This window comes from Carlito syrichta, unplaced genomic scaffold (genome assembly GCF_000164805.1).
Source record: "Carlito syrichta isolate Samal-C Ts95f unplaced genomic scaffold, Tarsius_syrichta-2.0.1 Scaffold115580, whole genome shotgun sequence".
Classification (NCBI taxonomy): Eukaryota; Metazoa; Chordata; class Mammalia; order Primates; family Tarsiidae; genus Carlito; species Carlito syrichta.
Window position 1 is genome coordinate 558,186 of NW_007059676.1, and position 27,767 is coordinate 585,952.

At 35.0% G+C, this 27,767-nt stretch overlaps 1 long non-coding RNA gene across 1 annotated transcript in view; it reads left to right on the forward strand.

Annotated features, from left to right (window-relative positions):
- LOC110594356 overlaps positions 1-24,224 on the forward strand; it is a 125,458-nt gene extending 101,234 nt beyond the window's left edge. Inside the window, exons 4-5 of the long non-coding RNA XR_002481206.1 lie at positions 21,859-21,910; positions 22,781-24,224. This is a non-coding gene — a long non-coding RNA (uncharacterized LOC110594356). The remainder of the gene's footprint in view (positions 1-21,858; positions 21,911-22,780) is intronic.
- Positions 24,225-27,767: the final 3,543 nt, after the last annotated feature.

The following is a 27,767-nucleotide window of genomic DNA, read 5'->3' on the forward strand; positions in this document are numbered from 1 at the left end:
AAAAAAAAAAAAAAAAAAAAAAGAAAAGAATCTAATGCCATCACTGATCTGACCGAAGACAGAGCTCCACTCACCCTCTGCTCACTTTCTGCTGTGCGACCCGGTTCCTAACAGGCCACGGACTGGTAGGTACCATGGTCCAGAAGTGGGGGACTCCTGGTTTAGCTTATGTATTTGCATATTTACTGCAAGAAATTGCATTTACTCTCTTCTACAGAATAAAGAGGAAAAACTACTCTATCATACTCTAGCAAAGAGAAAGCTTGTTATGTCTAGACCAATTATAGTAGTTGCATTGGGCAGCAACAGTTCTTTTGTGATGTAAGGAAGGGATCCCCCAAAACCCAGAATTACCTTTTGGGAGCAAGTCCCTTGTAATACACTTGTAGTTTGTTCCTCTGGATTAAAGTTCTTATTTGTAAATTTTGAGAAGTTTGCCTCACGATTTGCGGTAGAAATATCTGGAGTTGTGGCAAACAGGTGACTTATTTTCTCACAATGAAAATTCACCTACCCACACCGTGCTGAGTGTTTATCAGTTTTTAACCAAAAATGGCATGACCCCTGTTTCCCACCCTCCCTATTCACCTGATCTCACCCCAAGCCACTTTTTTTTTAAAGCAGAATTTATTGAGAGAACAGAAAAGCTCCCACAGTGGGAGGGGACCTGAAGGGGTTGCCCAGTCACTTGTTTTTGTTTGTTTGTTTCCCTGGATGAAAAAAGTTCCCAAAGGAAAATGTTTTGCCCATCTGGAGGGGCAAAACAGAAAACTGCAGAAACACTAAAAGACATCAAAATGAATGAATTCAAAAACTGTTTTGAGCAGTGCAAATAGGTGTCTTGAGAGGTGTATTGCATCAAACAGAGAGTACTTTGAAGGTGACTGAAGTTTAAACATGTAAGAATAAATACACAACTTTTTCATAAACAATTTCTAGCTTTTGGGGGTTTCCCCCACTCCCTGACAACATGAAAAGTCCATTTGCTTCTGTTAAATAGTTAAGTAATATGATTGATTCTAACCATACTTTTAAAGTTACACTTTTCAGCCGGGCTCGGTGGCTCAGCCTGTAATCTTGCGCTTTGGGAGGCTGAGGTGAGTGGATTGCCTGAGCCTGAGGGTTCGAGACCCGCCTGGGCAACTTGGCGAGACCTCATCTCTACAATAAATAAAAAAATTAGCCGGGCGTAGTAGCGTGTGCCTGTAGTGCCAGCTACCTGGAAGGCTGAGGAGGAAGGATCGCTGGAGCCCAGCAGGACGAGGCTGCAGTGGCTGGGAGCGTGCCACTGCCCTCCAGCTTTGGTGATAGAGTGAGACTCTAACTCAAAAAATAAAACAAAAAAAAAAAGAAAAAAATAGTAAATAAAGTTATAGTTTTCTATCCAGAGAGTTTCACAGTTAACAGGGCTTAATTCTAGTAAGATACTACTGGCTGAATGTACTACATAAGTCAAAATAGACTAGGTCAATGATTCCCAAACTTTTGGTCTTTGGTCTCTTTACTTTAAAAGTTATTGAGTACTCCTAAAGAGCTTTAGCTGATGTGGGTTACATGCATTGATTTTTTTAAAATTAGAAATTAAAGTTAAGAACATTTAAAACATTAATTTCAAAATAATAATACATCTGTTATATGTTAACATAACTATAATTTTTTGGTAAAATGACAAAATTTTCCAAAACAAAAAAATTTAATGAGAACAGTGGTATCATTATACATTTTTGCAAAACTCTTTAACCTGTTTTCTGTAGTTAGTTTCGATTGCTATAACAAAATTACTGTGATTGGGAGACTTAAAAAGAAAGTTCATTTATCACTGCTCTGGAGGCTGGAAGTCTGAGATCAGGATGCCAAGCATGGTTAGATTCTTGGTGAGGTCTCTCTTGCTGGTTACAGATGACTGCCTTCTCTTTGTTCTCACATGGAGGAAAGAGAGTGGACTCTGGACTGTTCATATCTTTACAAGGGCACTAATCACATTATTGGGGCTCCAACCTTATGACCTTATCTAATCCTAATTATCTCTTAAGGTCCCCACCTCAAAACCATCACATTGGAGATGAATTTGGGGGAGGGATGGTATACATATTTAGTCCATATTACTACTGGAGTCTTATATCAGCATCTACATTCAGTGTTTTACATTATTGCATGCATGTAGCCTTTGGAAAATTCAATTTTGCATTTTTGAAAGAATAAGAGCAAAAGAGGAAATAACATCTTGGTATTATTATGAAAAAAATGTTTACCTCATGAACCTCTTAAAAGAGCCTCAGGAACCCAAGGGGTCTCCAAAACATATTCTGAGAACATCAAGACTATGCTATACTATGATAATATATAATTTTTAAATCCTTGTGACTTAAGTAGTGAAGTTTTGTGTCGTTGTTTTTTTCTTCTTCTTCTCTCTCTCACTGAATATTCATTGTGGCTCAGTTGAATATTTTGTTCCATGTCATTTTTGCCCTCACTCTGGGACCTAGTTTGGTGGAGCAGAAACTATCCAGAACATTAATGATAACTGTGGCAAAAGGGAAAGAAAGAATAGAAAAATATAGACTGATTCTTAAAGCTTTCCCCTATTACTTCTGCTCACATTTCATTAGCCAAAGCAATTCACATATCTAGCCTGACTTCATGAAGGCAGGAGGTATAATCCTCCTGTAGGGAGAGACACAGGATATTAGTTAACACAAATATTGGCTACGATACCCACTAATATTTTTAAGCACATCTAACTCTGTGTGTCAAGTTATTAGATGCCTATAGACTTTGATTCCAGTCAGAATTTATTAAGGCTATCCTTATCTTTGTCTCCAAACTGGCTTCCTGTTTAAGTTTCAAAAATTTAACAAATGTCTGGCATACATTGAGTGTTTAATAAACATTCATCAAAGGAACAAAAATAAAAATTTGATAAAATATTTAGTTTTGGGCATGATAGTTATTTGCCTAAAATTCCAAGAATAATATGTCAAAATATGAGCCAGGTTAATTTTGGATCTGGGAAGAGTCTTATTGATAATATGCATCAACCTCATTATTTAACAGATTATTCAATTTAAGTGTGAAGGAATAACATTCTAATCCAAAAATATGGAACTAGAGTTAATTGTGTCAAGCTAATGTTTTAGAAATGGTATTGAGTTTGAGAGGTCTTCTAGAAAAGTCTAGATAAATACTCAAATGATGTCATCTTATAGGTTTCTGCATCAGAGATGCATAATATTCAGTTTTTAAAATCTCTAGTACTTGAAAGAAAAATTAAGATAGTTTTAAATAACAACAGGTATAAAATGTTTACTTTGTTTCTCTTGTGTTTCCACTGAGGTAAGAATTCTTTGCCTAATTCCTAGCTTTCTTACAAGCTTGAACTTATTTTGAAGGCTACTGTGTTGACTACTTCTATGCAAAAACTATTTTCTAAAACCAATTATGTTCATACAAACATCTACAGATGATAGATATAAGATTATATAATATAAATCATCAAGATGTGGGTGATTGCTCCCTCCTCCAAAAAATCCAATTAAGTATTTGTATTTTATTTTCATTAACTCTGGAATCAAGACTTTCTAACGTAAGAAATAAAGATTGACTGAGTACAGATAGATATACAAAACTACATTTTCCCACAGTATAGGGAAATAGTATAAAGTAATACAGTAAAAGTTAACCAATGAAAAAAATGAAAGCTTGCCTTCATAAGATACTTTCTTTCTAGGAGCAATTTTTTATTTTAGTTAAACTTGGCAGTAACACAACACGGGTAGGTAATAGATAAATATTCCCTTTTCATAGATGAAAAAAAAAACACAAGCAGGTTAAGGGAGAAGCCAGTAATAGGTCACGCAATGATGAATTACCACCAAGAAGACATGATGCTTTTTTCATCCAAGATGGTGCCCCAGACATGTGGCCACAGTCACTATCATTATGCTTTTTGATAAAATGACAAAAATTAGGCAGGACGTGGTGGTTCATGCCTATAATGCCAGCACTTTTGGGAGGCCATGGCAGGAGGAATGCTTGAGCCCAGGAGTTCGAGACCAGCCTTGGCAACATAGAGAGACCTCGACTCTTCAAAAAATTAAAAAATTAGCCAGGTGTGGTGGCATGTGCCTGTAGTCCCAGCTACTCGGGAGGCTGAAGCTGGAGGATTGCCTGAGCCCAGGAGGGTAAGGCTTGGAGAGCTGTGATCATGCCACTGCATTCCAGCCTGGGCAACAGAGTGAGACCCCAACTCAAAAAAAAAAAAAAGAAAAGACAAAAATTAGAATACAGTCTTCATCAAAATATCTGGAATGAAACTTGGAGTGTACATATGGCAATTATCTTGGTAGGAAATAAATTGCTCCCATTTTCAAAAGCATGCTTTCCAATATTTCATTTTTTCTCACTTTCTCTTTATTCAAAAATATCGATTGTTCAACTTCAAATAAATGCAAATATAACTGTGATACAAAGTGGCATTTGTGTCACTAGTACCACTAAAAACCCTCATGTGTGAATGGGTGTTTAATTAGGCTGTATTAGATTAATCTCATGTCTCCATTGGTTGTAACAAATGCAAAGATACCGTGCACTGTCATGGGACTAGACATTTAAAGCTCAATGCAACTTTCATATTTTTCTATGTGATCGGTCAGCTAGGACTTCCTTTTAATTTCATGAAAATTTGGTTTGTAAATCAGAAACCTTTTAATTGCAAGAAATGCAAAGCAGGAATTTTTTTTTTAAAGGATTTACATTACCTTTGTTGTTTGATACATTAAAATAAGACCCATAAGGGACAGCTCTAAACAATGAACTTCATATAAAATAGATAAAAGCTTGTTCCTTGGGCCTACATAGAAATTCAGACAGAGACTTGGAAAGAACAACCTAATACTTCTAATATGATAATATTGCCTACGTAGCAGTAGAATATTTGTTATAAAAGGTCTTAAATGTCATTTCCTAATGACATTTTGAGGTAATTTTAACCACTTTTAAAATAATTGCATATAGATTATAGTTATTGTATAAGAAAAGGCTTGCCTCCAATTTAAACAATATGAAGAAGTTAAATGTAAATTTAAGTAGTGAAACCTAATTTTTAAAACAGAAAAATATTCCAGCCGACATGTAAGTTTTGCTTTGTCACTGTACTGTATTCTGTTCAGTAGAACAAAGACCGGATGCATAATGAGCTGATGTAAATGAAGTCAAATCAGCAAAAGCATAGTGGGGGAGGGGAAGGTGTAAAATATGACAGTCGATATAATGACCAGGGAGTAGAGAATTTAAATGTTTAATGCCTACACATTCAGATTCATTTTTCTGTCATCGTTTTGAATGGGTAGACTGAAGGGCTTGAAGGTCTAGAATGAAAACATCATCCTCTGGACCAAGAGAATTATTAATATTATTTAATAGCACGGATATATGATCTGCACTTATAATCATCTCCTTTCTACCACTCCCCACTCCCCCACTCCACCGGGGGCGGTTAGGGGGAAAAGAAAGGTGGTCATAATAAGAGATAATTAGAAAATGCTCGAAGTATTTATTTGGGGCTTTCTGTCTTACCCTCCTGCACTTCATGCCAGCTTCTCATCTCTCAGCCATGATGGAAACTCAGAACACAATAGAAACACAGCAACAATATGAATTGCAAATACATGTATATTTTTTCACACAACCTATCTTATTGACTCTTAATAAAATGAGTATCTTCTAATAAATATCCTGAGTTGTAAATTGCTTTACTATTGATGACGGGCTTTGGAAAAATACTACATGTGACTTACAATCAACTAGACAGAGTTGTGTTAAACAGAATTGCTTAGCTCTTGTCTGTAAATTAGTCCCCTCTCTCTCCAATAATGGAATGAATCTTGCTTAATAATCTGTGCTGCGTAGTATGTGTTATAACTGTACATGTGAAAATCTGAGTATTTTATATATCTCACACTTTAGGACTATAACAAGCCTTTATCATAATGTTCTCATATTAACATTTTCCTACCCAGAGTTTGAATTTTCAAGAAGACTAGCATAAAGACTATTTAATGCAGTATCCCCCCCCATCCTATTTTCTCTTGTGTGCAGTTCCAAAATATTACTGTCTTGAAAAATATTCATAAATTCATTTCACTGTTTAGGCAACTTAACACTTAGTAATTAAATTAGAGCTATAAACAACAAACATCTATATGGACTTCTCTGATTCCAATGTTATATTAAGTTGGTGAATATTAATCTTTAAACATAAGTGCATTGATAACATGAGGGAGAATTCTATTTGGGGAGGAGGATGGCTAGGTGGGAAATGACTAAGAAATTATTGTAAAATAAGTTAAATGTCTAGTTTTGGTGATAATTAAGTTATTCAAAAGACTTTGTCTTTACAGCTTGAAAAAAGAAAAATATTTTTCTGTCCCTGGTAACATTTACTAAAAGCCTTCTCTTAGAACTAGCTTCACATATGGGAGGGGCGTGTACGTTAAGGGCAGAGGGAACACGGGAGCCTGAATACTTGCTTTGTAAATATTTAAGCTTTTTGCAGGCTTGTATCTAAAGAAGAAATAAAATGCTAGCCTTTTACCTTTGAACCCTTTTGTGAAATACCTTAATGTTGCCAAATGTGAATATAGTGAACTTAATCAGTAAATTTGCCTCAGATTTATGAACTTTTTCATTCTAAATGCATTTACATATCCACAAGCACACATATGTACATAAATTTATTTTATTACATCCATTTTACACAATCTGAACCTTAAGCAGTTGAAGTACTAAAAAAGCCAATCAAAATACTCTTCATATATCCTTAAGTCCATAAACCTCTTTAAATTGTCTCTTTTAAAAAACAGCTAAATTATGGAAATGCAGACTGCATTACAGAATATTTGCCAGTTATATCTTGATTCTTATTTGAAATTCCCACAAGAATATAGGCATGACAGTAATATAAACCATAGAAACAGGCAAAAAAAAAAAAAAAGTAGAACACAGGGACTTGTAAATAAATCCATGAATATCAAGAAGCACAGATGCTAAGATTATGCATTTTTACCAGTACAGTTCTGTGCTTGTAAACTATAAGGCCAGACATTTGTAAGATGCGGTGTAACAGGCCCTTCTGAGGGAGGGGAAGCAGGAGAGACCAAGATAGGTGGGGCGGAGGGAAGAAGGGAGGGAAAATGAGTGAGGGGCAGAGAGAGACAGAAAGAGAGAGAGAGAGAGAGAAAGAGAGAGAGAGAGAGAGAGAGAGAGAGAGAGAGAGAGAGAGAAGTGGGGGGGGGACACATAGCCAGACACAATAACGCATAATAATGTTAACATTCCTGCATGTCTAATAGCTTAAATATGTTGAGTGCCTCACTCCAGCCCACACCACAGATGATGTCAAAGAACCATTTAATATTTTATCAACAGTCCTTCTTTGAACCAAAAAAAAAAAATTTTTTTCCTTTAAAAGGATTCGAGGGTTTCCAAGCATGAAAAAAATTAAATCCCTTGAATGGCAAAATTTTAAGACACAACGATATCTGTGAATGCCTCATGTTCAGCAAGATTCACACCATTCTCCAATGCATATTACATTATTTACATCTTAGCAATGTCAACATGTCTCATTTACTAAGGAAACATAAAATTTTATTTTTAGCTTCTTTTTTTTTAACGTTAAGAAACGTTAAGCTTAATTTTTTTTCATGTAAAAGAAACCCATTGATTGAATTATTTTATAATATCAGTTGGACTTTTGGGGGTTTTGGGGGGTGGAAAAATATTGTTTTCTTGTTTGACGGATACTATGTCTGTAACAAAGAATGAATGAATTGTCTTAACAAAGAAGATGAAGGCTGTATGTGTTGGTTACAATAGAATAACCACCTTCCAGATCTCTTAAATCCACAATATATGTAGTGTGGGTCCTGAGTGGCTTTTGTTTTCAATGTCTTTTGTAAGCTTTTAGGTTTTTTTCTGCATCAAATGTCAAGTTAATTTACAGGGCGCTATTACTGATATGTTTCCTTGGTTTGTGGTTTTCTGTGAGAGGCAGGCAGCTGAGACCAAGTCTTAGGCTGGGGGGAGGGGCAGCCGGCGAGCCCATAACATACACTGTGCCAGGGTCTGTAAATTGGCTGCCTGTATGACAGCAGGCCAGGGAAACCTCTAGTCTTCATTTGCATGCTGAAGAATACCCAGGATTAAACCGGACTGATTTTCATACAGGATTTAGACCTGACATTTATTATTCGGTTCACAGACCTCTTGAAGGAAAGTTTGTTTTCCACTCATAGATGAAAAATCTTCTAAGATAAATAAAGTCTGGCTTAGCAGTAACAGTAAATAAATATCTTTCCCGTATTTCTTATGAATTTATCATATATGATTGCCAGACAGATGTTTGCCACCAAATTATTATATTTTTCTCTTTAGCAATTCTAGAGAAAAATATCTATCAAGGCCCACTCAGTATTTATGAAATGTTTCCATTTAATTCTGGAAATTGATTTTTTTCATAAATAAAATTTAGAGACATACACTTGATTTTTTTGGAACAAATTAAAACAATATTGGAGCAGTAAAATACCCTGAAATGTTTGATTTTGCATCTGCTTCATGTGTTTTTATGAGGACAGAGAAGATTTTGGTTTTACTGTAAGCATCAATTACATACTTTTATATAAAACATGAAAAACATAAATGAATGCTACACATGAGCCCTAGTTACCAAATTTATAGCATAGATAATTCATTTTCATTGCCCAATAGGTTTATAAAATATTCTGTTGTCTTTTAGCATTTAGGTATTAATTGTTTGTCCAGATAAACACTTCAGTCCAATACTTTGGTAATCTTTTAACTGAACCAAGACTTAATTTCTAATGTCCAAACAAAACATATTTTGACACAGAACCAATAAGAAGAAACATGGCAGAGTTGCTTTGCATTTTCTGGAATGCATTTTTTGAGGTGGACCCTAAGAAAGACTGCAAATAGTGATTAAGCAGGCCCAGAAGAAATGTAGGTTTCCCCATGTATTAATAAACAGAACAGATGTTTAAAATGCATTGAGAATATACTTTATATATTTAATAAACATAGGGTAAAAATAATACAAATGTCAGTAATTAAATATATTATTGTTTCTGTCAGTGCATATGGAGAAAACACTGTAAAATCTGCTACGTATTTGAATTTTTAATGTGTCAATGAAACTTTTGAAAATGTGTTCTGGTATTTGATTTCTTTATGAATATTAACTTATTCATAATGAATCTTAAATATGTACAATATAAGAAATATTTCTTGCAAATTTTTCTTTGTTTGTTTTAATGTTGCATTTTATTATAAATGTACATATGAATTACATTTGCTTCTTCAAATCAATTTATGATTATACCCAGTAAGAAATATATATTATTGAAGTTTTAGACAAAATGTATCAATGAACTTTTTATAGTGAGATATCAGTATCATATACACAAATCAGTTTATTAACCAAGCATTTAATGAATGAATATAATGAATCTGTCTAATTTTACCTTGATTCAATTATCATACAAAATATGCACACAAAATGTCCTAATCTATTAAAAATCAGGTAAAATGAAAAAGTAGAAATTATTGTCTTGGAAAGATTTTGGTCATCTTGTGTGTAGAAATATCTTTGCTTTATATGTGTATAAATTGTGAATGTTACCATAAATATTATTGTTCAATGTGTCTACACATGCAAAGTGAAGAGAATCAAGGCAATTATTTGAACAATCCAGGCTAAACCCCTCACTTTTGCTTGCAATAGATAATTGAGGCAAAAGTGTTTTTCCCTTGAATTATCTGGATGATTGCATCAATTCTTTACTTCGCTTTCTACGTGTACATAGACATGGCAATTGTGTGACTTCAGAAAGTGTCACTTTTAAAAACATGCAAATACTGAACACATTCATTTACGACACTACTATCTTATAAGCTTAATACACCGCTGAACTTGATAATCAAATTGGAAGCTTAAAAGAGAGGAGGGGTTAAGTATATTTTTCTAAGTAATTATTTCTAAAGCAACATACAATGATATTTAGATATAACATACAATTATATATGCATCATGCAAACTAGATTTCTCCAACCTACTTTGGCATACTAATGCCCCAGTATCCTTCATTATTCTTTCTATTAGCAGTATGCTTCGACAGTAGGCCCTGCTAATTGTATGAAGAGTATTCATGATGGTGTGTACCAATATAGTACTGAAGAACATTTAATTGTGAAGGTTTGACCCTCAACCCGAAATCCTGAAAGTATATACATGCTTGAGAAAAAGAAATTCTGAATCTAGTTGGTTGGAAGGGGGAGGGTCATTTTCAATCAAGCCAATTTTTAATGACTTTATTGTTAGTACACATAAAAATATGGCTAATACAATACTGGAGCACACACAGTTATTTAGGCTTTTCTAGTGACTGCTTGAGGAATAGGCATTAATTGTTTTGCCGTTTAAAATTCTCAATACAATTCACATTTACTCACTTTAAACTCAAAAGTCTCTCAATCAAATTGTGGGACTCTTTATATCTTCAATGTAATTAGTACTGTACAGTATTCATGACAAACATACTGAACAAGGAAAAGGATTTCTACGTGGTAATCGTTGTAAATATGAAATTGTCAAGCTAGTCCTAATTAGTCACTGAGATAAAGATAATATGCAAGTCTCTAAGAGGTGCAACAGACTTAGAACAAAACTCAAATATGCCACAATTAGATTATTGTTTCAAATGCCTATGCTTAATAAAGTTGGTGGACCATGTTTGCCAAATAATTCTGTTAGACAAGCAGTCATAGTTTAAAAGTAATTAAACAATTCAGCCTTCTCCTGAAATGGCACATGTGAACATCCATGATTTTGTTAGTTTGGAAATGTGTAAGATGCTTGATAAAAAGTATTGCCTAAGAAAAAATTAAGTATATTACACTTTTAAAGCTTCAACAGGTAGAGAATCATTTTTAAGTTTGCTTTAAAAAACATTCTAGTAAAGCACTTGATTGTTTAACATTTTTATTATTCAAGTTCTTACCATTTCACACTACTCCCTGGAGAGGGGCCAAGAAAATATTAAAAATACTATAGAAATATAAAGGATAAGATATTTGTCACTCTCGTTTAAATTGATGTATGCTGCTGTCCTATAAACGTCACATCGGATAACCCTGAAAAATTACCATGAATCTCCATAATTACGCATATTCATGATGGTGTTTTGCATAGTGCTAAGAGCAGACTGCATGTGGGGTGGGAAATGAAGGGGGGTGGGAGTGATGTGACAGATTAAAATTATTACCAGTATCATGGAAATAGACATAGCAACAGTTCCATTTTGTTAGGTCTTAGAAAACAAAAGCATATCATAAAATCTCATAATAATTAAATAACTAGGAATTTCTCTTCTACATATTTCACCATAAAAAGTTAACAGTGATAAACTGACTGGAAATATCATTGTTACCTGAAATGTGCTTGAATTTGTCATAGACTGCTAGATACAGGACTACATCAGCTGAAAGGGGAGAGTGCTTTTTAACTTTTTCGAGGGAGAGAGAGGAGGAGGGGTAGTGGTGAGTTTTCATGTCTCCCAAAGTATACCTGTGTTGCTTCTATGGTTCGCAAATTCATGGTGAACTGAGTGCAAATCACGTAGGTACATTTCTTCTGATAAATGTGAGGACTGAGTCATATTTGGTAAACTGTAAAAAGGCTCTAAGAAATAAAAAAGTTGTCTGGTGTCTATCTCAATAGCTTTTTTGTGCTGAGGCAGAGAGCAGAGTTAATCAGGGACTCTAGAAGTAATTATCGACAGAGTTTGGGTTATACAAATGCTTGGGTAAACAGCGATTGTTCTTTCCACAAGATTGCGAGTAGAAACAACAATACTGGTATTGTCCTCCACTTCTCATTAAGGGGACTTGGGGAGGGAGTGCTGCATGCGAGGCGGATGGGAAACTGACAGGCAAACTGTGCTGGGAACGACTCTCCCCTGATCCCACTACCACAAGCTCTGGCTTTTGGCATCAGGAGTGCCAGCTGCATCGGGAGAAGCCAAGCCTGTCATACCATCTTCCCATCAAATCTTCAGGGTACAAGAGCTAGAGCATAGTTAGAGCTTAATGAAGAAACAAATACAAAAGAGAAGATTAGGCCTTGTTAACACTTGCATTCATTTGTTCTTATAGAAACTGCACTGGAAGGGTTGTTTCATAGAACTCATTCTTTTTTCTCTTAAGCAGAAAAGTTACATTGAGGATGCACTTTTAAAAAAATATTGTAAATACACAGGGGGAAAAAATCTTTCAGTTCCTGTAACTATCAGCCAGCAAATTGTTTTGTCAAAAATGCCATTTGAAACAGTGATGTCCATGACAACTGTCAAAATTGGTAAATAAATACTTTTCTTTTTTATATTAATAATATTGTACTTGTTGGCACATAAAAACATTTCTTTGCATACTTAAGTGGTACCATTGCATTCTTTTGGAAAATTGGGATGTGAAACTTTATCTATTGTTATGGGATAACAATCTCCTCTTTGGGGTGGAACATTTATGTTTCATGACACCACATTACTTTTATCTTCAAATTAATTGCATTTGAGAAAAAGGAACCATACTTTTGAAGTTCACTATAAACTATCCAGAAAGTTTGACAGCAGAATGCTACAATTATTTTTTATTGTTGTAAGCAGTCAGTCAACTGTACAAAGGTGTATTGTGTACAGCTGTAATGTAAAACCTATTTTTGTTTATGCTATCTGTCAACCATTTAATATGTTAAGGTGCATTCTAAATGATATTATTATTCCAAAGGAAACAAGAACACTTTAATGGAATATTGTATTTCCTATTCTACACTTTGTGTGCAGGGCCTACCCAAGAAAGGTTCATAATGTATCTGTGGCTCTTAAACTTTTGATATGTGTTGAAAGAAGACAGGCGATTTGTTGTAGATTCTGAAGACAGGACTGCGCAACACCTGCATTGGGACTGAAATACTTGATTTTTACAAATTCTCACACATTTTAGGTACAAACTCAATGAGGAGACCGTTGCCTATGATGGAAAACAGGAGTATGGACAGTTAGGTATTCAGAAAACTACTTTCTGAAAGTTACTTTCTATAAACATATGAAAAGACATACATCCAAGCACAGTGCAGCCTAATTACTAAATAAATGTTTTTATGAGAAATGCTTTGAAAATAAAGTGTACTATAGAAATAGCTAAGAGAACAAGTCATTTTATAGAAATTGCATTAACCTAAGGTAAATTTACACCTATACTCACATCATGATGACAAAGAAAAACATTATAAATTTGGTTTTGTACTTTATACATAAAACTTACCATTTCATATAAAGCAAGATTTTACATCTCAGATATTACTGCCAAATTATCTCTTAATTTTTTAAAGGGTATTACTTGAATTTACATTGGCCTAATAGGAACAAGTTCTTTTTTTCCTCTATATGACCTAAAGGAAACCAGTGTTTTCGGAATGCTAGAAGTGGATTTTCCATATCCTGTTGGTGTCTGAAGAGATCTCCAAATCAGTCACATACTGAGTTCCACTAAACTTTTTGCTGTTTGTGATTATTATATTTGTGTTACATTATTTGGCCCATGGTATGTACATATCCAAACAACAATGTGCCTTGCAATACTCAAAAGAATTTCCTATTTCCTAGTCCACACTCTTTCAGTACTCTGAAATCACGGATGTCACCATTTTAAGATGACTACATCTTCAAATATGGGGTCATATTATAGGGAACTGACCTCATCACAAACACTTCTCAGAGAAGTTGTTACAGTGAATCCATTGATTAATTATTTAAATGATTCTTGGTATTTATAAGTGACAGTTCTCATGTGCTTTCAGATCAAGAGCAGTTAGATATTGAATATTGTCATTTTTGTTTGTTAATTTTCAGTCTCCTCAGTGGTTTATAATTAGACATGACAGGTGGATTTGCATGGTATCTTCAAATGTGCGTAGCAATACTATAGTATTAACTTCGTGACAACAAGTTCTGGACAATGGAACTCCGTTTTAGGATTTTATTAATATTCATTTCAGCGTTAATGTGACTATAAAATTCATTTATAAAACTATGAGACCAATTTTAGCCAATGCAGTCAGTTATGTACTAGCAGGACAAAGCATGCAGCTAGAGTATTTACAAGAGAATCTTTGCTTCTGGAATTAATTGTATCTTCAGTATAACACTATAAAATGTATATGTCTATCTGAATCATTTTAAAACAACAACATGATCTAACAGAATAAATAAGTTTACATTGGGAAGAAAAATTCCCAAAGCAGAATTTGACAAAAATACTTATCTATTGTACTGTAATCATATGTAAATATTACATATATCTAAATATTTTGCAGACAAAAAATGAATACAAGTAAATTGTCTGTTTGAAAATGTATTGCTAGATTGAAATTGTAGAGTCTAGGTTAGAGTAGATAGTGCTATGAATATCAATATCACATACATTTAATTGACAGGGATCAGGTTCCATTTTGGATTACAAAACATTATTTAAAGAAGCATTTATTTTTATAAAGTTTAATGCTAACTTGTGCAAATGTATAACTTTGGGGAACAAAAATAAAAGAATAAAATGTACTTTCATTAGATCAGAAAGTATTCACCATGAATTTAATGAAATTTTCCTTTAAAATGGGTTGATTTTATGAGACATTAGCTACAACATGAAGAGTCAACTTTTCTTTGAAAGTGTAGGAAAATTGTGTTGGGTAAGAAAAAACAATTTAAATATAACTAAGGAAATTTAATATCCAATCATATTAAGCATTTGGGCACTAGATGAACTGCTTTTGAATTGTTAAATTTGTTTGTTTGTTTTGAGAGCTGATACTCTTTAGCAGTGCTTAAAGGAGAATGCACTTGCTCCATCGCTCACCTAACCCTTGACAGTGTGGGACTCCTATATAGAGGAAAAGGGGCGTGGGTAGGAAAGGAATTGTGGGGGGCTGAGGAGCTTACCCAGTTTATACTGTATCATCATAAGCTCAAGCTTTGCTAAAACAAAAGGCACTATCCCACTAAAAATTTTCTGGTCTCCACTCCTGCTGCAGACATGAAGGTTTTCTTGGAGGGAGAAGTGACTGAGGGTGGGAGAATCAGAGTTCTTTTCATCTTAACTCTTGCTTGTATTTCTGGATATGTGTATTTTTTCTTTCTCTTTTCCAAATGAGTTTCTATATCTAGGGTTTAAAAAATCCTTTCAGCCAAATTCTAGTTTGACTAATATTTTTACTTATGATTAATACTACTGGACCTGAGTGGGTCACATGGCTATTTTGGTATACTGAATCCCAGAGAGGGTGAGCTCCGGAGTGAAGAGATCTGGATAAGAACTGCAGCTTTTCTTCACAAGTAGCCAATTGCATTGTTTTTCTCAGACTCTAAAGAGTCCACAAAATATATGACAGAGTTACCAGTACTGCATCTAGAACATAAGTGATGCCCCAGATTAGTGACTGAATCTAAGTCTGAATGTGTAGCTAGAGTCCAGAAGAAATTCTTGAGTGATGGTGAAGAACCTGGTTTGATACTGGGAGATGTGTGGGGGCAGGGACACAGAGCACCCTCATCTTCTGTGAACAGTGACAAAATCCTGTGTGAGGCTTGATACTCAGATCAGAGTCCCACATTCCAGCAGACCATGTGAAACTGATGGTCTTTCCTCATAGCTACAACTCAGGCCAGACTTGAAAAACTAGACGTTTAGAAACAAACAAAAGAATGAAAGTTGATATAGAAATCCATTGTAATTTTTTTTTAAACCTAGATTTTTGCACATAATAAACTAAATAAACATTTGCTGAATAAATACAAAAATAAATCAAGGAGAATTTTAAATATACAAGACACTGAAATTTAAAAACAAATAATTTTAAGTTCACCCTTCTCTTTTTTTTTTTAAAATAAAAAGTTCAGAGGACTTTAAAAGTAAATGATCCTGCTTTATGTTCATAGATTTTGAGGAATTACTTGACATACATTTTTATGGAATGTACCTTAAAGAACAAAAATAAATTCATATCAATACATGCTTCTTGAATGACTTTTTTCATCACAAATTCTATCATCAGCACATATTTACTCATAGAATGGTCGGTCATTTCTTCATAGTACAAGCATTTATTCAGTCTTTTCTCAAGTCGCATAGTCAGATGTTTACTAAATATACTCCCTAACCATTTCCTGAAGAAGAATACGTTTTTAAACATCGACACCCACATTTAGGTTTAATCAAGATTGCTGACGTATATAGGCCAACAAAAATGAGTGGCTCAGCTGTAGGCGTTGTGTTGACCTGTTAACCTGAATTTCATTTCTGACGACTTTTGTACTTAAACTTAAATTCCATAACCTACATATGCACGGAGGATTAATTCTCATTTGAGAATTACCATCCTACTTTAAAATAACTGTAACAGCAAAACTTAGTGTTCTTTCCAACCATCAACTTTGTCAAGATTTGGAACTTGTCCTCTTGAAAGTTCTTCCATATAACAGAATGAAGAGGCAACTTAAAGTATGATACCCATAGGAGGAGTTTGTAGAGGTGCTGCTTCAGAATGAATGGTGGCATCTGTAGAGGTCCTTTACTCTTTGGCATTCAAAAAATTATATATCTATATACATTTTAAGTGCTAATATAAATATAAACTTTTTCTAAGTTATATTTTCCTAGTAAATACAATTCACATAAATCTCAGTGATTCAAAATAAAACCAGGTAATGCTAATATTTTCTTCCTGGTGTAAAAGTTGTGTATTGAAAAAAAAATATATATATATATAAAAATACACGGTCACCTTAAACTAAAAATAAATATATAAAGTAGACAATTGTTTACAGGTGCCAGCTGATGGTATCAGTCCACTTATAAGTGATAATGCTAAGGTAAAGAAGTATACATTGAATGTTTAACTTTGCAAATGCATCTATTATAAAGATTAGAGAGAGAGAGAGAGAATTATCTTTGAATCTATTAAAGAATTTTTTTTCTAGGAGACAAATACATAAATGTTAATGCAAGAAAACCTTTTCAATTCGCTATTTATTTTCCTCATCGTATTTTGATTTTAAAGCCTTAAAGAACCTCTCTATCTACTAAATTTAATCTTATCAATTTTTTTCTCTGGGAAAGTTGATGGTAATTTTAGGTTACTATTTTGAACATCTATTTTGGTGCTCAGTAAATGTTTTTTGATAGTTTAGTAATCTTTTCATTGCGATTTTCACACAATAAATATTTTAACAAAATATGAAATCAAGATAAACTTACTTTTATTTCTATAGTACTAAATGATCTGATAAAATTTACTTATAGTAATTATTACACCAAATAAATAAATTAGAAACTTTATGTCCAGTTTTATTCTGGACAATAAACATTTCTCAGAGTAGCATATTTATTTTCAAGAAATTTTATTATATTTTAAAACATGTGACCTTATCTTTTTAGAATGTATAGGAAAATCTTTTCCAGCATTCAACTTTTTCAAGTAAATGGCACGGATATATCCTTCAAACTTTTTTTCTCCTCTGTATGTTTTACAGGACTTATAAACACAAATTTAATCAGGCAATTCACTAGTTATTATATAAGAACTCAAGTTAATCACAGAGAACAAGAGGGTAGTTGTGTCCAACTTTGATTTACTTAAAAAAAAATAGGTCACACAACAGTTTGTATTGATAATTAGGATTCCAAAATATGCTAGTTAAATGAAGTATCTGTCTCATATCTCATTATTAATCCACAATGACATTATAATAACAAATTTGTATTTATAAATCTTCATAATTATGAAGTTAATATTTTTCTTTATAGTGTTCATTTTTAGCAAATGTTACATTTTTCTTAGAATGAACTGTAATCAGCTTTAGTGCTATGATATTTAAAACATATTTTAACTCCAAAAATATATTAGCCATCCTGCCTATAATATCCACATGCCAATATTCAGTATTTCTGTTCTTCGCTGCATACACATGGTTATATGTTTCTCATTAACCGAATTTTGTTCTCTGTTTTCTATGTCTCTCTTTCTCTTTCTGTCCTTCTCCCTCTTTCTTTTCTTCCTCTATTTTCTCCATCCTCCCCACCCCCAGCTGTCCAGTTCCCTCCTTCCCTGCCCTCAGCTTCTCACTGCAGAGTATAGTGAACATATTAAGAACATTCAGTTGTGGTTGGGCTTCTAACCTTGCTCAACTCCAGCATTAGCAAAGGGATTCAGTTTCTTGAATTCATTAATAGTGTTTTTCCACAAAAGGCTTTGTAGTTCTCTCCTGAATATTGAGCCTAGCTTAATAACATTCCATTTATGTTAAAGACACATTTAATCTGTAAATGTGACCTTTAGAAGAATTCTCTTGTTTTTCATTAAAGAAACACTGCATTACAAATATTAATTATTCCTTGATGCCATATTTTAATTAACTAATCATGTGCTATTTGCAGCAATAAAGAGTGTAGTAATGTATGCGCAGTAATGCTATGCAACATAAGATCGAGATCAAAGAATCCAAGGCTGCTGAAAAGACATGTTTTGGGTATCTTCTCTGGATGAGTTTGCTTGTATAAAACATTGAGTCTAGAATGATGCTTTGTTTTGCTTTGTGTTTTTAAATGCCAATGCAAGTCTGATTAAAATGCTGAACATATCGTTAGCCCCATCACTAATAAGTGAACGTTCACTGATGCATATTAGCAGGGTCTAGCAATGTGGTGAAATTGTCACTTAAGTGCTTGGAATCTGAACACAGAAAATGACAGGCAATGCCGAAGGTCCGGCTCCAGTGCATGTCTTCACTGTAGCTGGAGTCACTGGAATGGTGAAACCAGTTTAGGTTCAAGGTCGCTGCTGACATTCAGCTGTCATGGCTTCATTGTCTGCAGGCCTTCTCTCCATTGACACATTCAAGAGTACTTTATAGCTACCACAAAGAGCCAGTCAATTGATACCATTACACTTCATGCACACACAAACCACAAGCCTGTTCAGGACTGTTGATACAGTCTAACATTTATTCATTAAGGGATCTATTGAAAATGCAACTTGCTCAGCCCCACTCTTAACAACATAGACTTACTTGTTTAGTCCAAACATTTAGCTACGTCTTTTTCAAGTTTTGCACAGCATTCTCTAATTGAGGTAACATTATCTGCATTTTAATGCTACACCATTTATGTCCAATGAAAGATTACCTGAAGAACCCTGCCATTACCACACTAGTTTAAATACGGGCAATCGTATAGAAAAAATATACACAAAAGATGTGAGCAGGGGGAAAAGGGAGATATTTATTTGTTCTGGGAGTGCCACGGAAATCCAATTGCTCAGAAATGAAATAAGAGTCTGGAGTGAAAGGAGGGAAAACCTAAGCTTGGGTCAGGGAAGAGGCAGTGATTAGCTCCATTGTTAGGCGCTTTTTGAGCTTCGTTGGTTGTAAAGAAAAATCCACTAATGAATCTATTGAAGCTTGCCAGAACTTTGTGTGGAAGACAACATAAGTTATGGTACTTATCTAAAAAAATGGTAGTAAAGCATGTGGATATAAAACAGCACATATGTCTCTTTATTAACAGCTTGCCTATAAAAACAAAAAAAATTGTTTAAAGATAATATGTTGCACAAATGACCTATTTATCTTGCTTATACTTAACTTGATTTTTGCAGGTCTTAGAAAAAAATTACCTAAGTGATGATGAGTTATAAGAAAATATGTCTTGTTATTGTTAAAAATGAGGAAGTAGGCAGATATGTAATGTCACTAATCTCTTCTTGGTTTTCTACTAATATTTGTAAAGAAGTTAAAAGTCAAGTTAGAAGGCTGTTTTATGTTTTGCATATTTTAAGTATCCAAAAAAGCATTTCATTAAGGAATGTAATCAAGTGACTTTAAAAGTCATAGACTTTGGGAAAAAAGGGCCAATTTGCCCATGTACTATATATGGTAAAAATGTTCAGTGTGCTTCCATTCTATGTAGTATTTCCAACATAGAGTTAAATCCATTTTGGAGCTTGATATAATATTTAATTACATATGCTTATTTAATTCTACAAAAGACAATGCATTCTCTAAAACAGTGTAGTAATATATGTGCAGTAATGTTATGCAACACAAGATCGATATCAAAGACTCCACTGCTTGTAGAAAAGTATATTTTGGGTATATCTCTGGATAAGTTGCTCATATAATCCTTTGAGTCTAGAAAGATGCTTTGTTTTGCTTTGTGTTTTTAAATGCCAATGCAAGTCTGATTAAAATGCTGAGCATATTGTTAGCATACAGTTAGGCAGCAGTATACTAGAAAAAATGATTATGACCAATCACTTGGTCAAGATCATTGCTAGTAACTGGAAAACTTTTACGGTATAAAAAATAGAGATAGAACATATTCTTCTGAAGATTTTATCCTGAGTTAAGTTTTCTCAAATACTTTAAAGTGTGTTTTATTGATGAAATGTAATTCAATCACTGAACTAGAAGAGATTAACTCCATTGTCAAACTCATCCATGATTCCATGACTCTTTCATGAGAGTGAAGTTTGTTTCTTGGGAAGTGTGATTCCCCACTTCTGAGGACTTGTTTTTATAAATAAGTGAGTGTTGTGTCAATGAATTTTCACTCCTTTTTTGTTGTGTCAATGTATTTGTACCCCTTTTATTCCTTCAAAGTATACTTATTTTGGGGCAATAGGACTAACTGCTAAGCCAAATTCTTTTTTATAACATCAAGGGTCTCTTTACTTCTGACAACTCAAATTTCTAAAAGCCTGGGAGATTTTTGGTGGAGATCATCTTGTATGAGTAATCTTTCTTTAGGACCTTGTTGGTTTACTTTAGTGATCCAACTAGCATGAGTAAGGGCTAAACTCAGGCAAATAAAACTAGCTATATGGTTGTAGTTCTTCTCAGCGCCAAACCATCCAGCATCTATTATGATAAATTTTGTTACCAAGAATGTCTCTTTTTCTATAAAATTTTATGTCATGACATTTGACTTAATATTGACCAACAGAGAAATCTGAGGATGAGAAGTGTAAGAGCTGTATCTAAAGATTGAAGAGGCAAAAGGATCAATATTTATAGTCTATCTGCTACATTCCAGTTGTTGTATTAGGCACTTTACGTATGTTGTTTAGTCTCCACCATAACCCTGCATGTTTCAAGGTTATTATTATCCCATCTCATGGATAGGAAGACAGAAGCTCCAGAATCTTTACAATGATACTAGACTACAAAGCACGTAAGTGGCAAAGCTGCAATTTAAACCAAATATCATGATCTCCTGGAGTTTATACTGTCTTGAATATCTGTTTCAGCCAAGGGACTTAAAAGATCTTGGTAAAATTAGCTACTATTGCTGGCACCATTTATGGCAAATAGTACCTTCTCTCTTTCTCATTTCTATTGCCTCACTTCTTTCCAAATTCACTCCCTGTAATGAACTTTCAATTTGCCTTTCCTTATCTTTTCTTCTTTGCTTTTAGAGAGCATTGAAAATCTATCTACTTCCATATCAGACATCTTCCATATCAGCTTAATGGAAGTAGTACTATTAACGTGTGAAGATAATCTATCTATTCACAACTGTTTCTACTATATTTTTTCCCTCAAGTAGAGTGTAAATGGAAATCTGTCAGTCCCAAATTCTGGATCTCTGTAAATGTTATGTAAAATTCTTATGATATATTATAATCCTACAAGCTTTCTTCTAAAACTCTGTTCTTTCTTTTTATTAATTTAGCAATTTTTTTTTCTAAGAAGTTTCTTTTGAGACGCGGAAACAAACTTTTCTGGTAAGTTACCCTGTGTTTCCACTGACAATTCCAAATGAAGAGGTGTATGCTAAATTTTATTACCTGTACCAGAGAGGCCTTGTGCATGTGTGCTCTGTGTGTGAGCATGTGTTTAGAACTTTTGGGTATACCCTTTCTGTCTAACATCTCACCATCCTCTATGCATATTACTTTTGTATGGAGGAATTTTTTTATATGCTTCTGATATATTTCTTCAAGAAAAATAAAAGACGGTTTAAGTGAATATTATAAGTTAAATAGCTTGGTCAATTTTTGGAGTATTCATTCATTTGAATGGCAAAAGAAATTATCCCATCTGAAAATTAGAAAGGATATAGTGCTTTTGTCACAGACACATTTACAGTCTCTCATAATGCAATTTTTTTTGTCCAGCAATATTTTCAAAAACCATTCTAAATGAGGACTTTTAAAAAATGCCTTACTAAAAATGACACCACATACTATTCAAATAATAACAGAAAGAGAGAGATGACCAGGCAAGCAATTGACTTTCTTTCTGAAACTAGACATAGATTTCTACTTTTAATAATGGTCAAAACCATTTTCAAATTATATTAAATTTAATATTAGAAATCAAAATTATTTTGATAAATTCTCCCCATGGTGGACTTTTTTTTCCTATTCTCTTTTAATACACAGTTAAAGCAAATATTGTATAGCATGTCTGGTGAAAAAAATATTTTTAAGTGTCACAAATAGCTTACAGAAAGATAAACTCTTTTAGGAAAGTGAAATATGCTTTTAAGATATGCTTTCAGTTAATTTATAATCTAGAAGGAGGCTTATTTGATGGTTGTGCCCTATAATTAGTGAGATCAGTAATCAGACAACTGTGATTTATTTTACCAGGAGAGCTAAGAGACTGAAGACATCTGGCCTGGCTGACTCTGATGGTAAAATTGAAATTACACCTACATTTGCTTTGTTACAGAATTCTCTTCAGAGGGACGAGAGAAGATGTTATTCTCTGCATGAGGACAACTCTGGCAGCGTCAAAAATGGAATAATATTTGTTTTCTGGCAGCAGAATTTTGTATGATATTTCTAAAGGCAGTAAGCACTTGAGTGGACGTCAATGAATACTAAACACTAATTGATCTGATGCATCCATATGCACATACACAAATGCACATGGTGGCTTGTAATGGTTCAGAAATTACATTTTGGTTCTATTAAAAGATCTGTCACTTTTAGGTCAGAGTGGGGTTTTGGAGGGGTAGTCTCCCACAGTTGAACACTATCTTGACAAAGGTGGTGTTTTAGGGTTGTTTGTTGTTTGGCTTGTTGATGATGATTAGCCAAGGAGACACTTCCTTTCAGATTCTGTCTTCCAAACCCCAGGGCTCTGTTCTGGGCGGTTCAGCCTAATGGAATTAAGCCTGACATGTTTCAACTCTATTTCTTGATAAAAACCAACATAAAACAATGGTTTAAATTTCTAATAAAACTCTTGAAGCATGGGGGACTCCAACATTCCGCATTCTTTACACATCTGTAAATAAAGTGCATAAAAGAGGAACACAACAGGACAAATCAACATAAATTTGAAATCCACTGCAGCATATTAAATGGCGCAGTCTCAGTCAAAGAGAGGCTGACCCCGAGGCTTCGTGCAGTTTGAAGCTAATTGTTTTCGTCAGGATGGGAACGTCTGGAAGTCCATGGCTGTATCCCACCAGTAAGGCTCCAGTAACTGAGCCGGCCCACAGAGAATGGACCCACTTTGTAGCGACACAGCGGGCTCAGACACCACCTATTCTGCTCTCCAAACTGTCATGCATAACAACTTTATTGTGCTAAATTGAACTTGAAAGCAACCAAAGGCTATGAGAAGGAGAGGCTATGAGAAAAGCGTGCTGTCAGCACTGGCAAAGGCTGACCTGGAAAGTAGGCTCAGAGACAGGGGAATAAAAGACCAGGCCCCATGAACACAGCATATTGTTTCATTTTAAAGTATGATTCCCATACCAGAGAAAGTAGCAAATGTGATGTAAATTTATTTAAATAGATTCGACCGCTTAAAAGTTTGCCAGCCGCTCTTATCCAACTTTCCCAGCTCTCTGATTCGTTACTTACAGTGGGAATATAATGACATATAGTCATCATTGTAACAGCTTCTTTGCAGGGGCACAATGATGATTAATAGCCACCAGCAAATTTTCACATGGGCTCTGAAGCACTGTGGCATTAAGCAGCCAAACAGTCCCAAATCCCCCTTTTCTGTTTCGCTGAAAAGTCTCCTCCTTGTACCTTGCAGATAGGAACAAAGCCTATCTTAATTCCAATCAGCTTTTCCTCATTCAAAGGGACCTTCTCTTTTTCATAATTGATTCATGTGCATTTTTTAGTGTTCTGCGAGCCGAAGCCACTCTTCTCCTTTCTCTGAGCTGTCCCCACACCCACACCCCTCTTTTTTTTGAGGCGGTGAGGAGTGGGAAACATTTCAACAGTAACAACAACAACCAGAAAAAAAAAAAAAACCACGTGGTTTTTCTTTCCTGAATGTTTGCTAAATAGATTTCTCAATTAGTGCTTGTTTGTGCTTTACATTTAAAGCGTTTAAAACAAAAATGGAACTCCTCGATTTCTCCATCCTTGGAGATGGCTTTGGTTATAGAGAGTATGAGCGTCTTGAAGCAGCCCAGTCAGAAGCCCCCCAGCCAGGCCCTGTTTTGCTGGGGGACTGAGTAGTACTCCTTCCTATGAGAGACTCACAGCTGGAATGGGACAGATTCTCTTGCTCTGGACAGATTCTTTTTTTCTTCTTGTGCTGTAGCCATCAAAAAGGGAAAAAATGACAAAAATGGAAGGCAGCAAATGCAAACCTCCTAACCTACTCTACCACTCTTAAGTCTCATTTTACCCCATGGCAATCTTGCATAATAATTATAGACAGAAGCTCCTTGCTGTTTGGGGGAGAGCTCTCTTCCATCTACAGTTTCCACAAATGATATCAATCGGTGCTGTCTTCGAAGGGGATTTATTTCCACACACACAAAAAATTTGTGTTTCTATGACAGTATCATAGTCACAAAGTGCAGAATTTTAGTATAAATGCTTTGTATATTTGTTTACCTTTCTGACAATCTTGCCCTCATTTTTCCATAGGTGTAAGATGGCCACATGTCCCTGTTTGCTCAGGACAATCCTCATTTATGCCCATTCCTTATGTAATTATGAATAGTGCTCTCTTTCCTCCACAAAAGTGTCCTGATTTGAACAATTCGAAAAACTCATGCCTTTTTGCTATTCAAATGGCCCTGAATGTCTTATACAAATCCCAAAGTTGAGCTGCCTCTTACTCATTTGACTGTGGCCTGATTTGTACTATCCCAGCTTAGAGGAAAGAATCAAACTTGGAAACCCTGCCGCTGATTTAGCAGCACTGACTTTTCTCTCGCCCAATTTGAAGAGGTCAGTTGACCCTCTACAGCTTCTTTGATATGTGGTAGAAAGCAGATCATTTGTCAAAATGAAAGACATATTACAAACCAGATTTTAAGTCGACTCTTTCCTTCAACTGGAGCATGGATCTCGCTGTGCACGTGCCAGAGCAACACACTTTCGTGGTCAGGTAAAAATACTCTGCCATGTTTTAGAATTATGGCCTTTCTCATGCTCTGGTGTCTCCAAATGGTTAAACGAAGAATACGTCCAACTGAAAGGACAATTTCTGTTCATTATTTTTATTCTAGTGATTATATGTTCTCATTAAAAGGCAACATGTGAAACTGGCATCATACATCTGGATTATATTTTTTATTCAACAATCTCATACAGAGGAGAATGATCTAGTCTTTAGGTTATAGGACCAAGGCTTCTCCAAGAGTGTGACAAATCCACACAGCAATGATCTGAAGGACTGGATTTTGCATGTGGATTACAGAATTAACTGAAAGATGTGCACTTTTATCTGTAGTCATAGAATTCCCTTCTGATGGGACCACTGAGGAGATTCATATGTGTTGTTTATTCCTGAAAGTTTATGGAATAAATGGACTCCTGATATGCTAGTTTCAGAATAACTATAGCAAGACCTTAACATTTCCTATTTTCCATTCAACTATAGCCCATATCAAGTACTGGACAGACCAGCATGTAAGAATTATGACTCTGCCTTAGTAGTTCCTTAAAAGGAGCAGTCCTTTGGTGAAGCCATTACTCGAAGACAAATCTAGACTTATCCAATTTTTACTAGAGTATTTCTATCCCCTTTGTAAACCATTCTTTGAGAAATAAAATGAGTGGAGTGTATTAAAGATAATTTCTGATGTACTCTTTTAAAAAAAAAAACTTATTTTTGGTTGTGAGTCTCTTTATCTGTGAAGTGAATGTTTGGATAATCTTAAAACCAATCCTACCATTCTGTCCTTCTTTGATGGTGGTAGCAAGCTGTTCTGTTTCAGAGGATGTTGGAATGGGTCACCACTAAAGTCCAACTGTTGGAAGTCACTCGGTGTTTCTAAGCCCTAGATGTTCATAAGTCTCTGGGAATCTAACAAGGAGAATTTGTTCCCCTAACAATTCTTTCTATCACCTTGCATGTGGCTGTGTCCAATCTCAAAACTTTCGGCTTATCCTGCTAGGTCTTTTACAAAGACGCAGATGTTTCTTAAAAGTGGCAAAGACATTAAAGAGACTTTGTGCCTGATGTGCTAGAACAGGTCTGAATTCTCTTAAATCTTATTTAAACATATTAAATGAAATATTTTCTGATGTATTCCTATGACCTTACTGTCATGTAATGTTACTACTAGGAAAAAGTGTAATTAAGACTTTGATATGAGCCTTCACAATCTAAAGAGTGACAACACTTTTATTAAATTATGATGATGGGTCTGGTTGTGAAACTTCCACACTCATGAAAGACTCTGCTTTTTACTAAGAGTATAAATTTCATTTTATCTTATTTTTTTGAGATGGAGGCTCTTACTCTGTTGCTTAGGCTAGAGTGCAGTGGTGTGATCATAGACTGCAACCTTGAACCCCGAGTCTCAAGGGATCCTTCTGCCTCAACCTTCCAAGTAGCTGGGACTACTGGAGTGTGTCACTATGCCCAGCTGATTAGAAATTTTTTCTTTAGAGACATGATCTCGTTATGTTGCTCAGGTTGGACTTGATCTCCTGGCCTATGCGACTTTCTCACTTCAGCCTCCCAGAGCATTGGGATTACAGATTGAGTCACCGCTCCCAGCCAAGAACAGGAATTTTAAATGCAGTGACCTTTGAGACTCTCAGATAAGTTGTGTCTTCAGCCCTGAGACTTTTTGAGATATTGCTAGGGACACATGGATGGGTGGGTCCATGAATACTATGCTCATATTGTCTACTGGCACCATGTGAGGAACTGAAGAAGGTCAATGTGCCTCTAAGACTTTGACTTGAGATTGAATGTTAACCCTTGCTTTGCTCTAGTACATTTCCCTCATCCATTCCATCCATCTCCATTATCTGTTTTGTTTTTTTTTTTGAGTTGGAGTCTCACTCAGTCGCCCAGACCACCGCAGCCTCCACCTGCTGGGCTCCAGCGATCCTTCCACCTCAGCCTTCCGAGTAGCCAGAACTACACGCGCACGCTACCACGTCCGGCTGATTTTTTGATTTATTGTAGAGATAAGGTCTCACCAAGTTGCCCAGGCGGGTCTCAAACCTGCGGGCTCAGTCAATCCACTCACCTCAGCCTCCCAAAGCGCGGGATTACAGGCTGACCCACCGAGCCTAGCCAGCTTCCATTATCTTTATAATGCCATAAAGCACTTAGTGTTCTGTCCTCACAGTGGAAAATCTGTTTATAAAAAAACGTAAACCGGGCTCGGTGGCTCAGTCTGTAATCCCG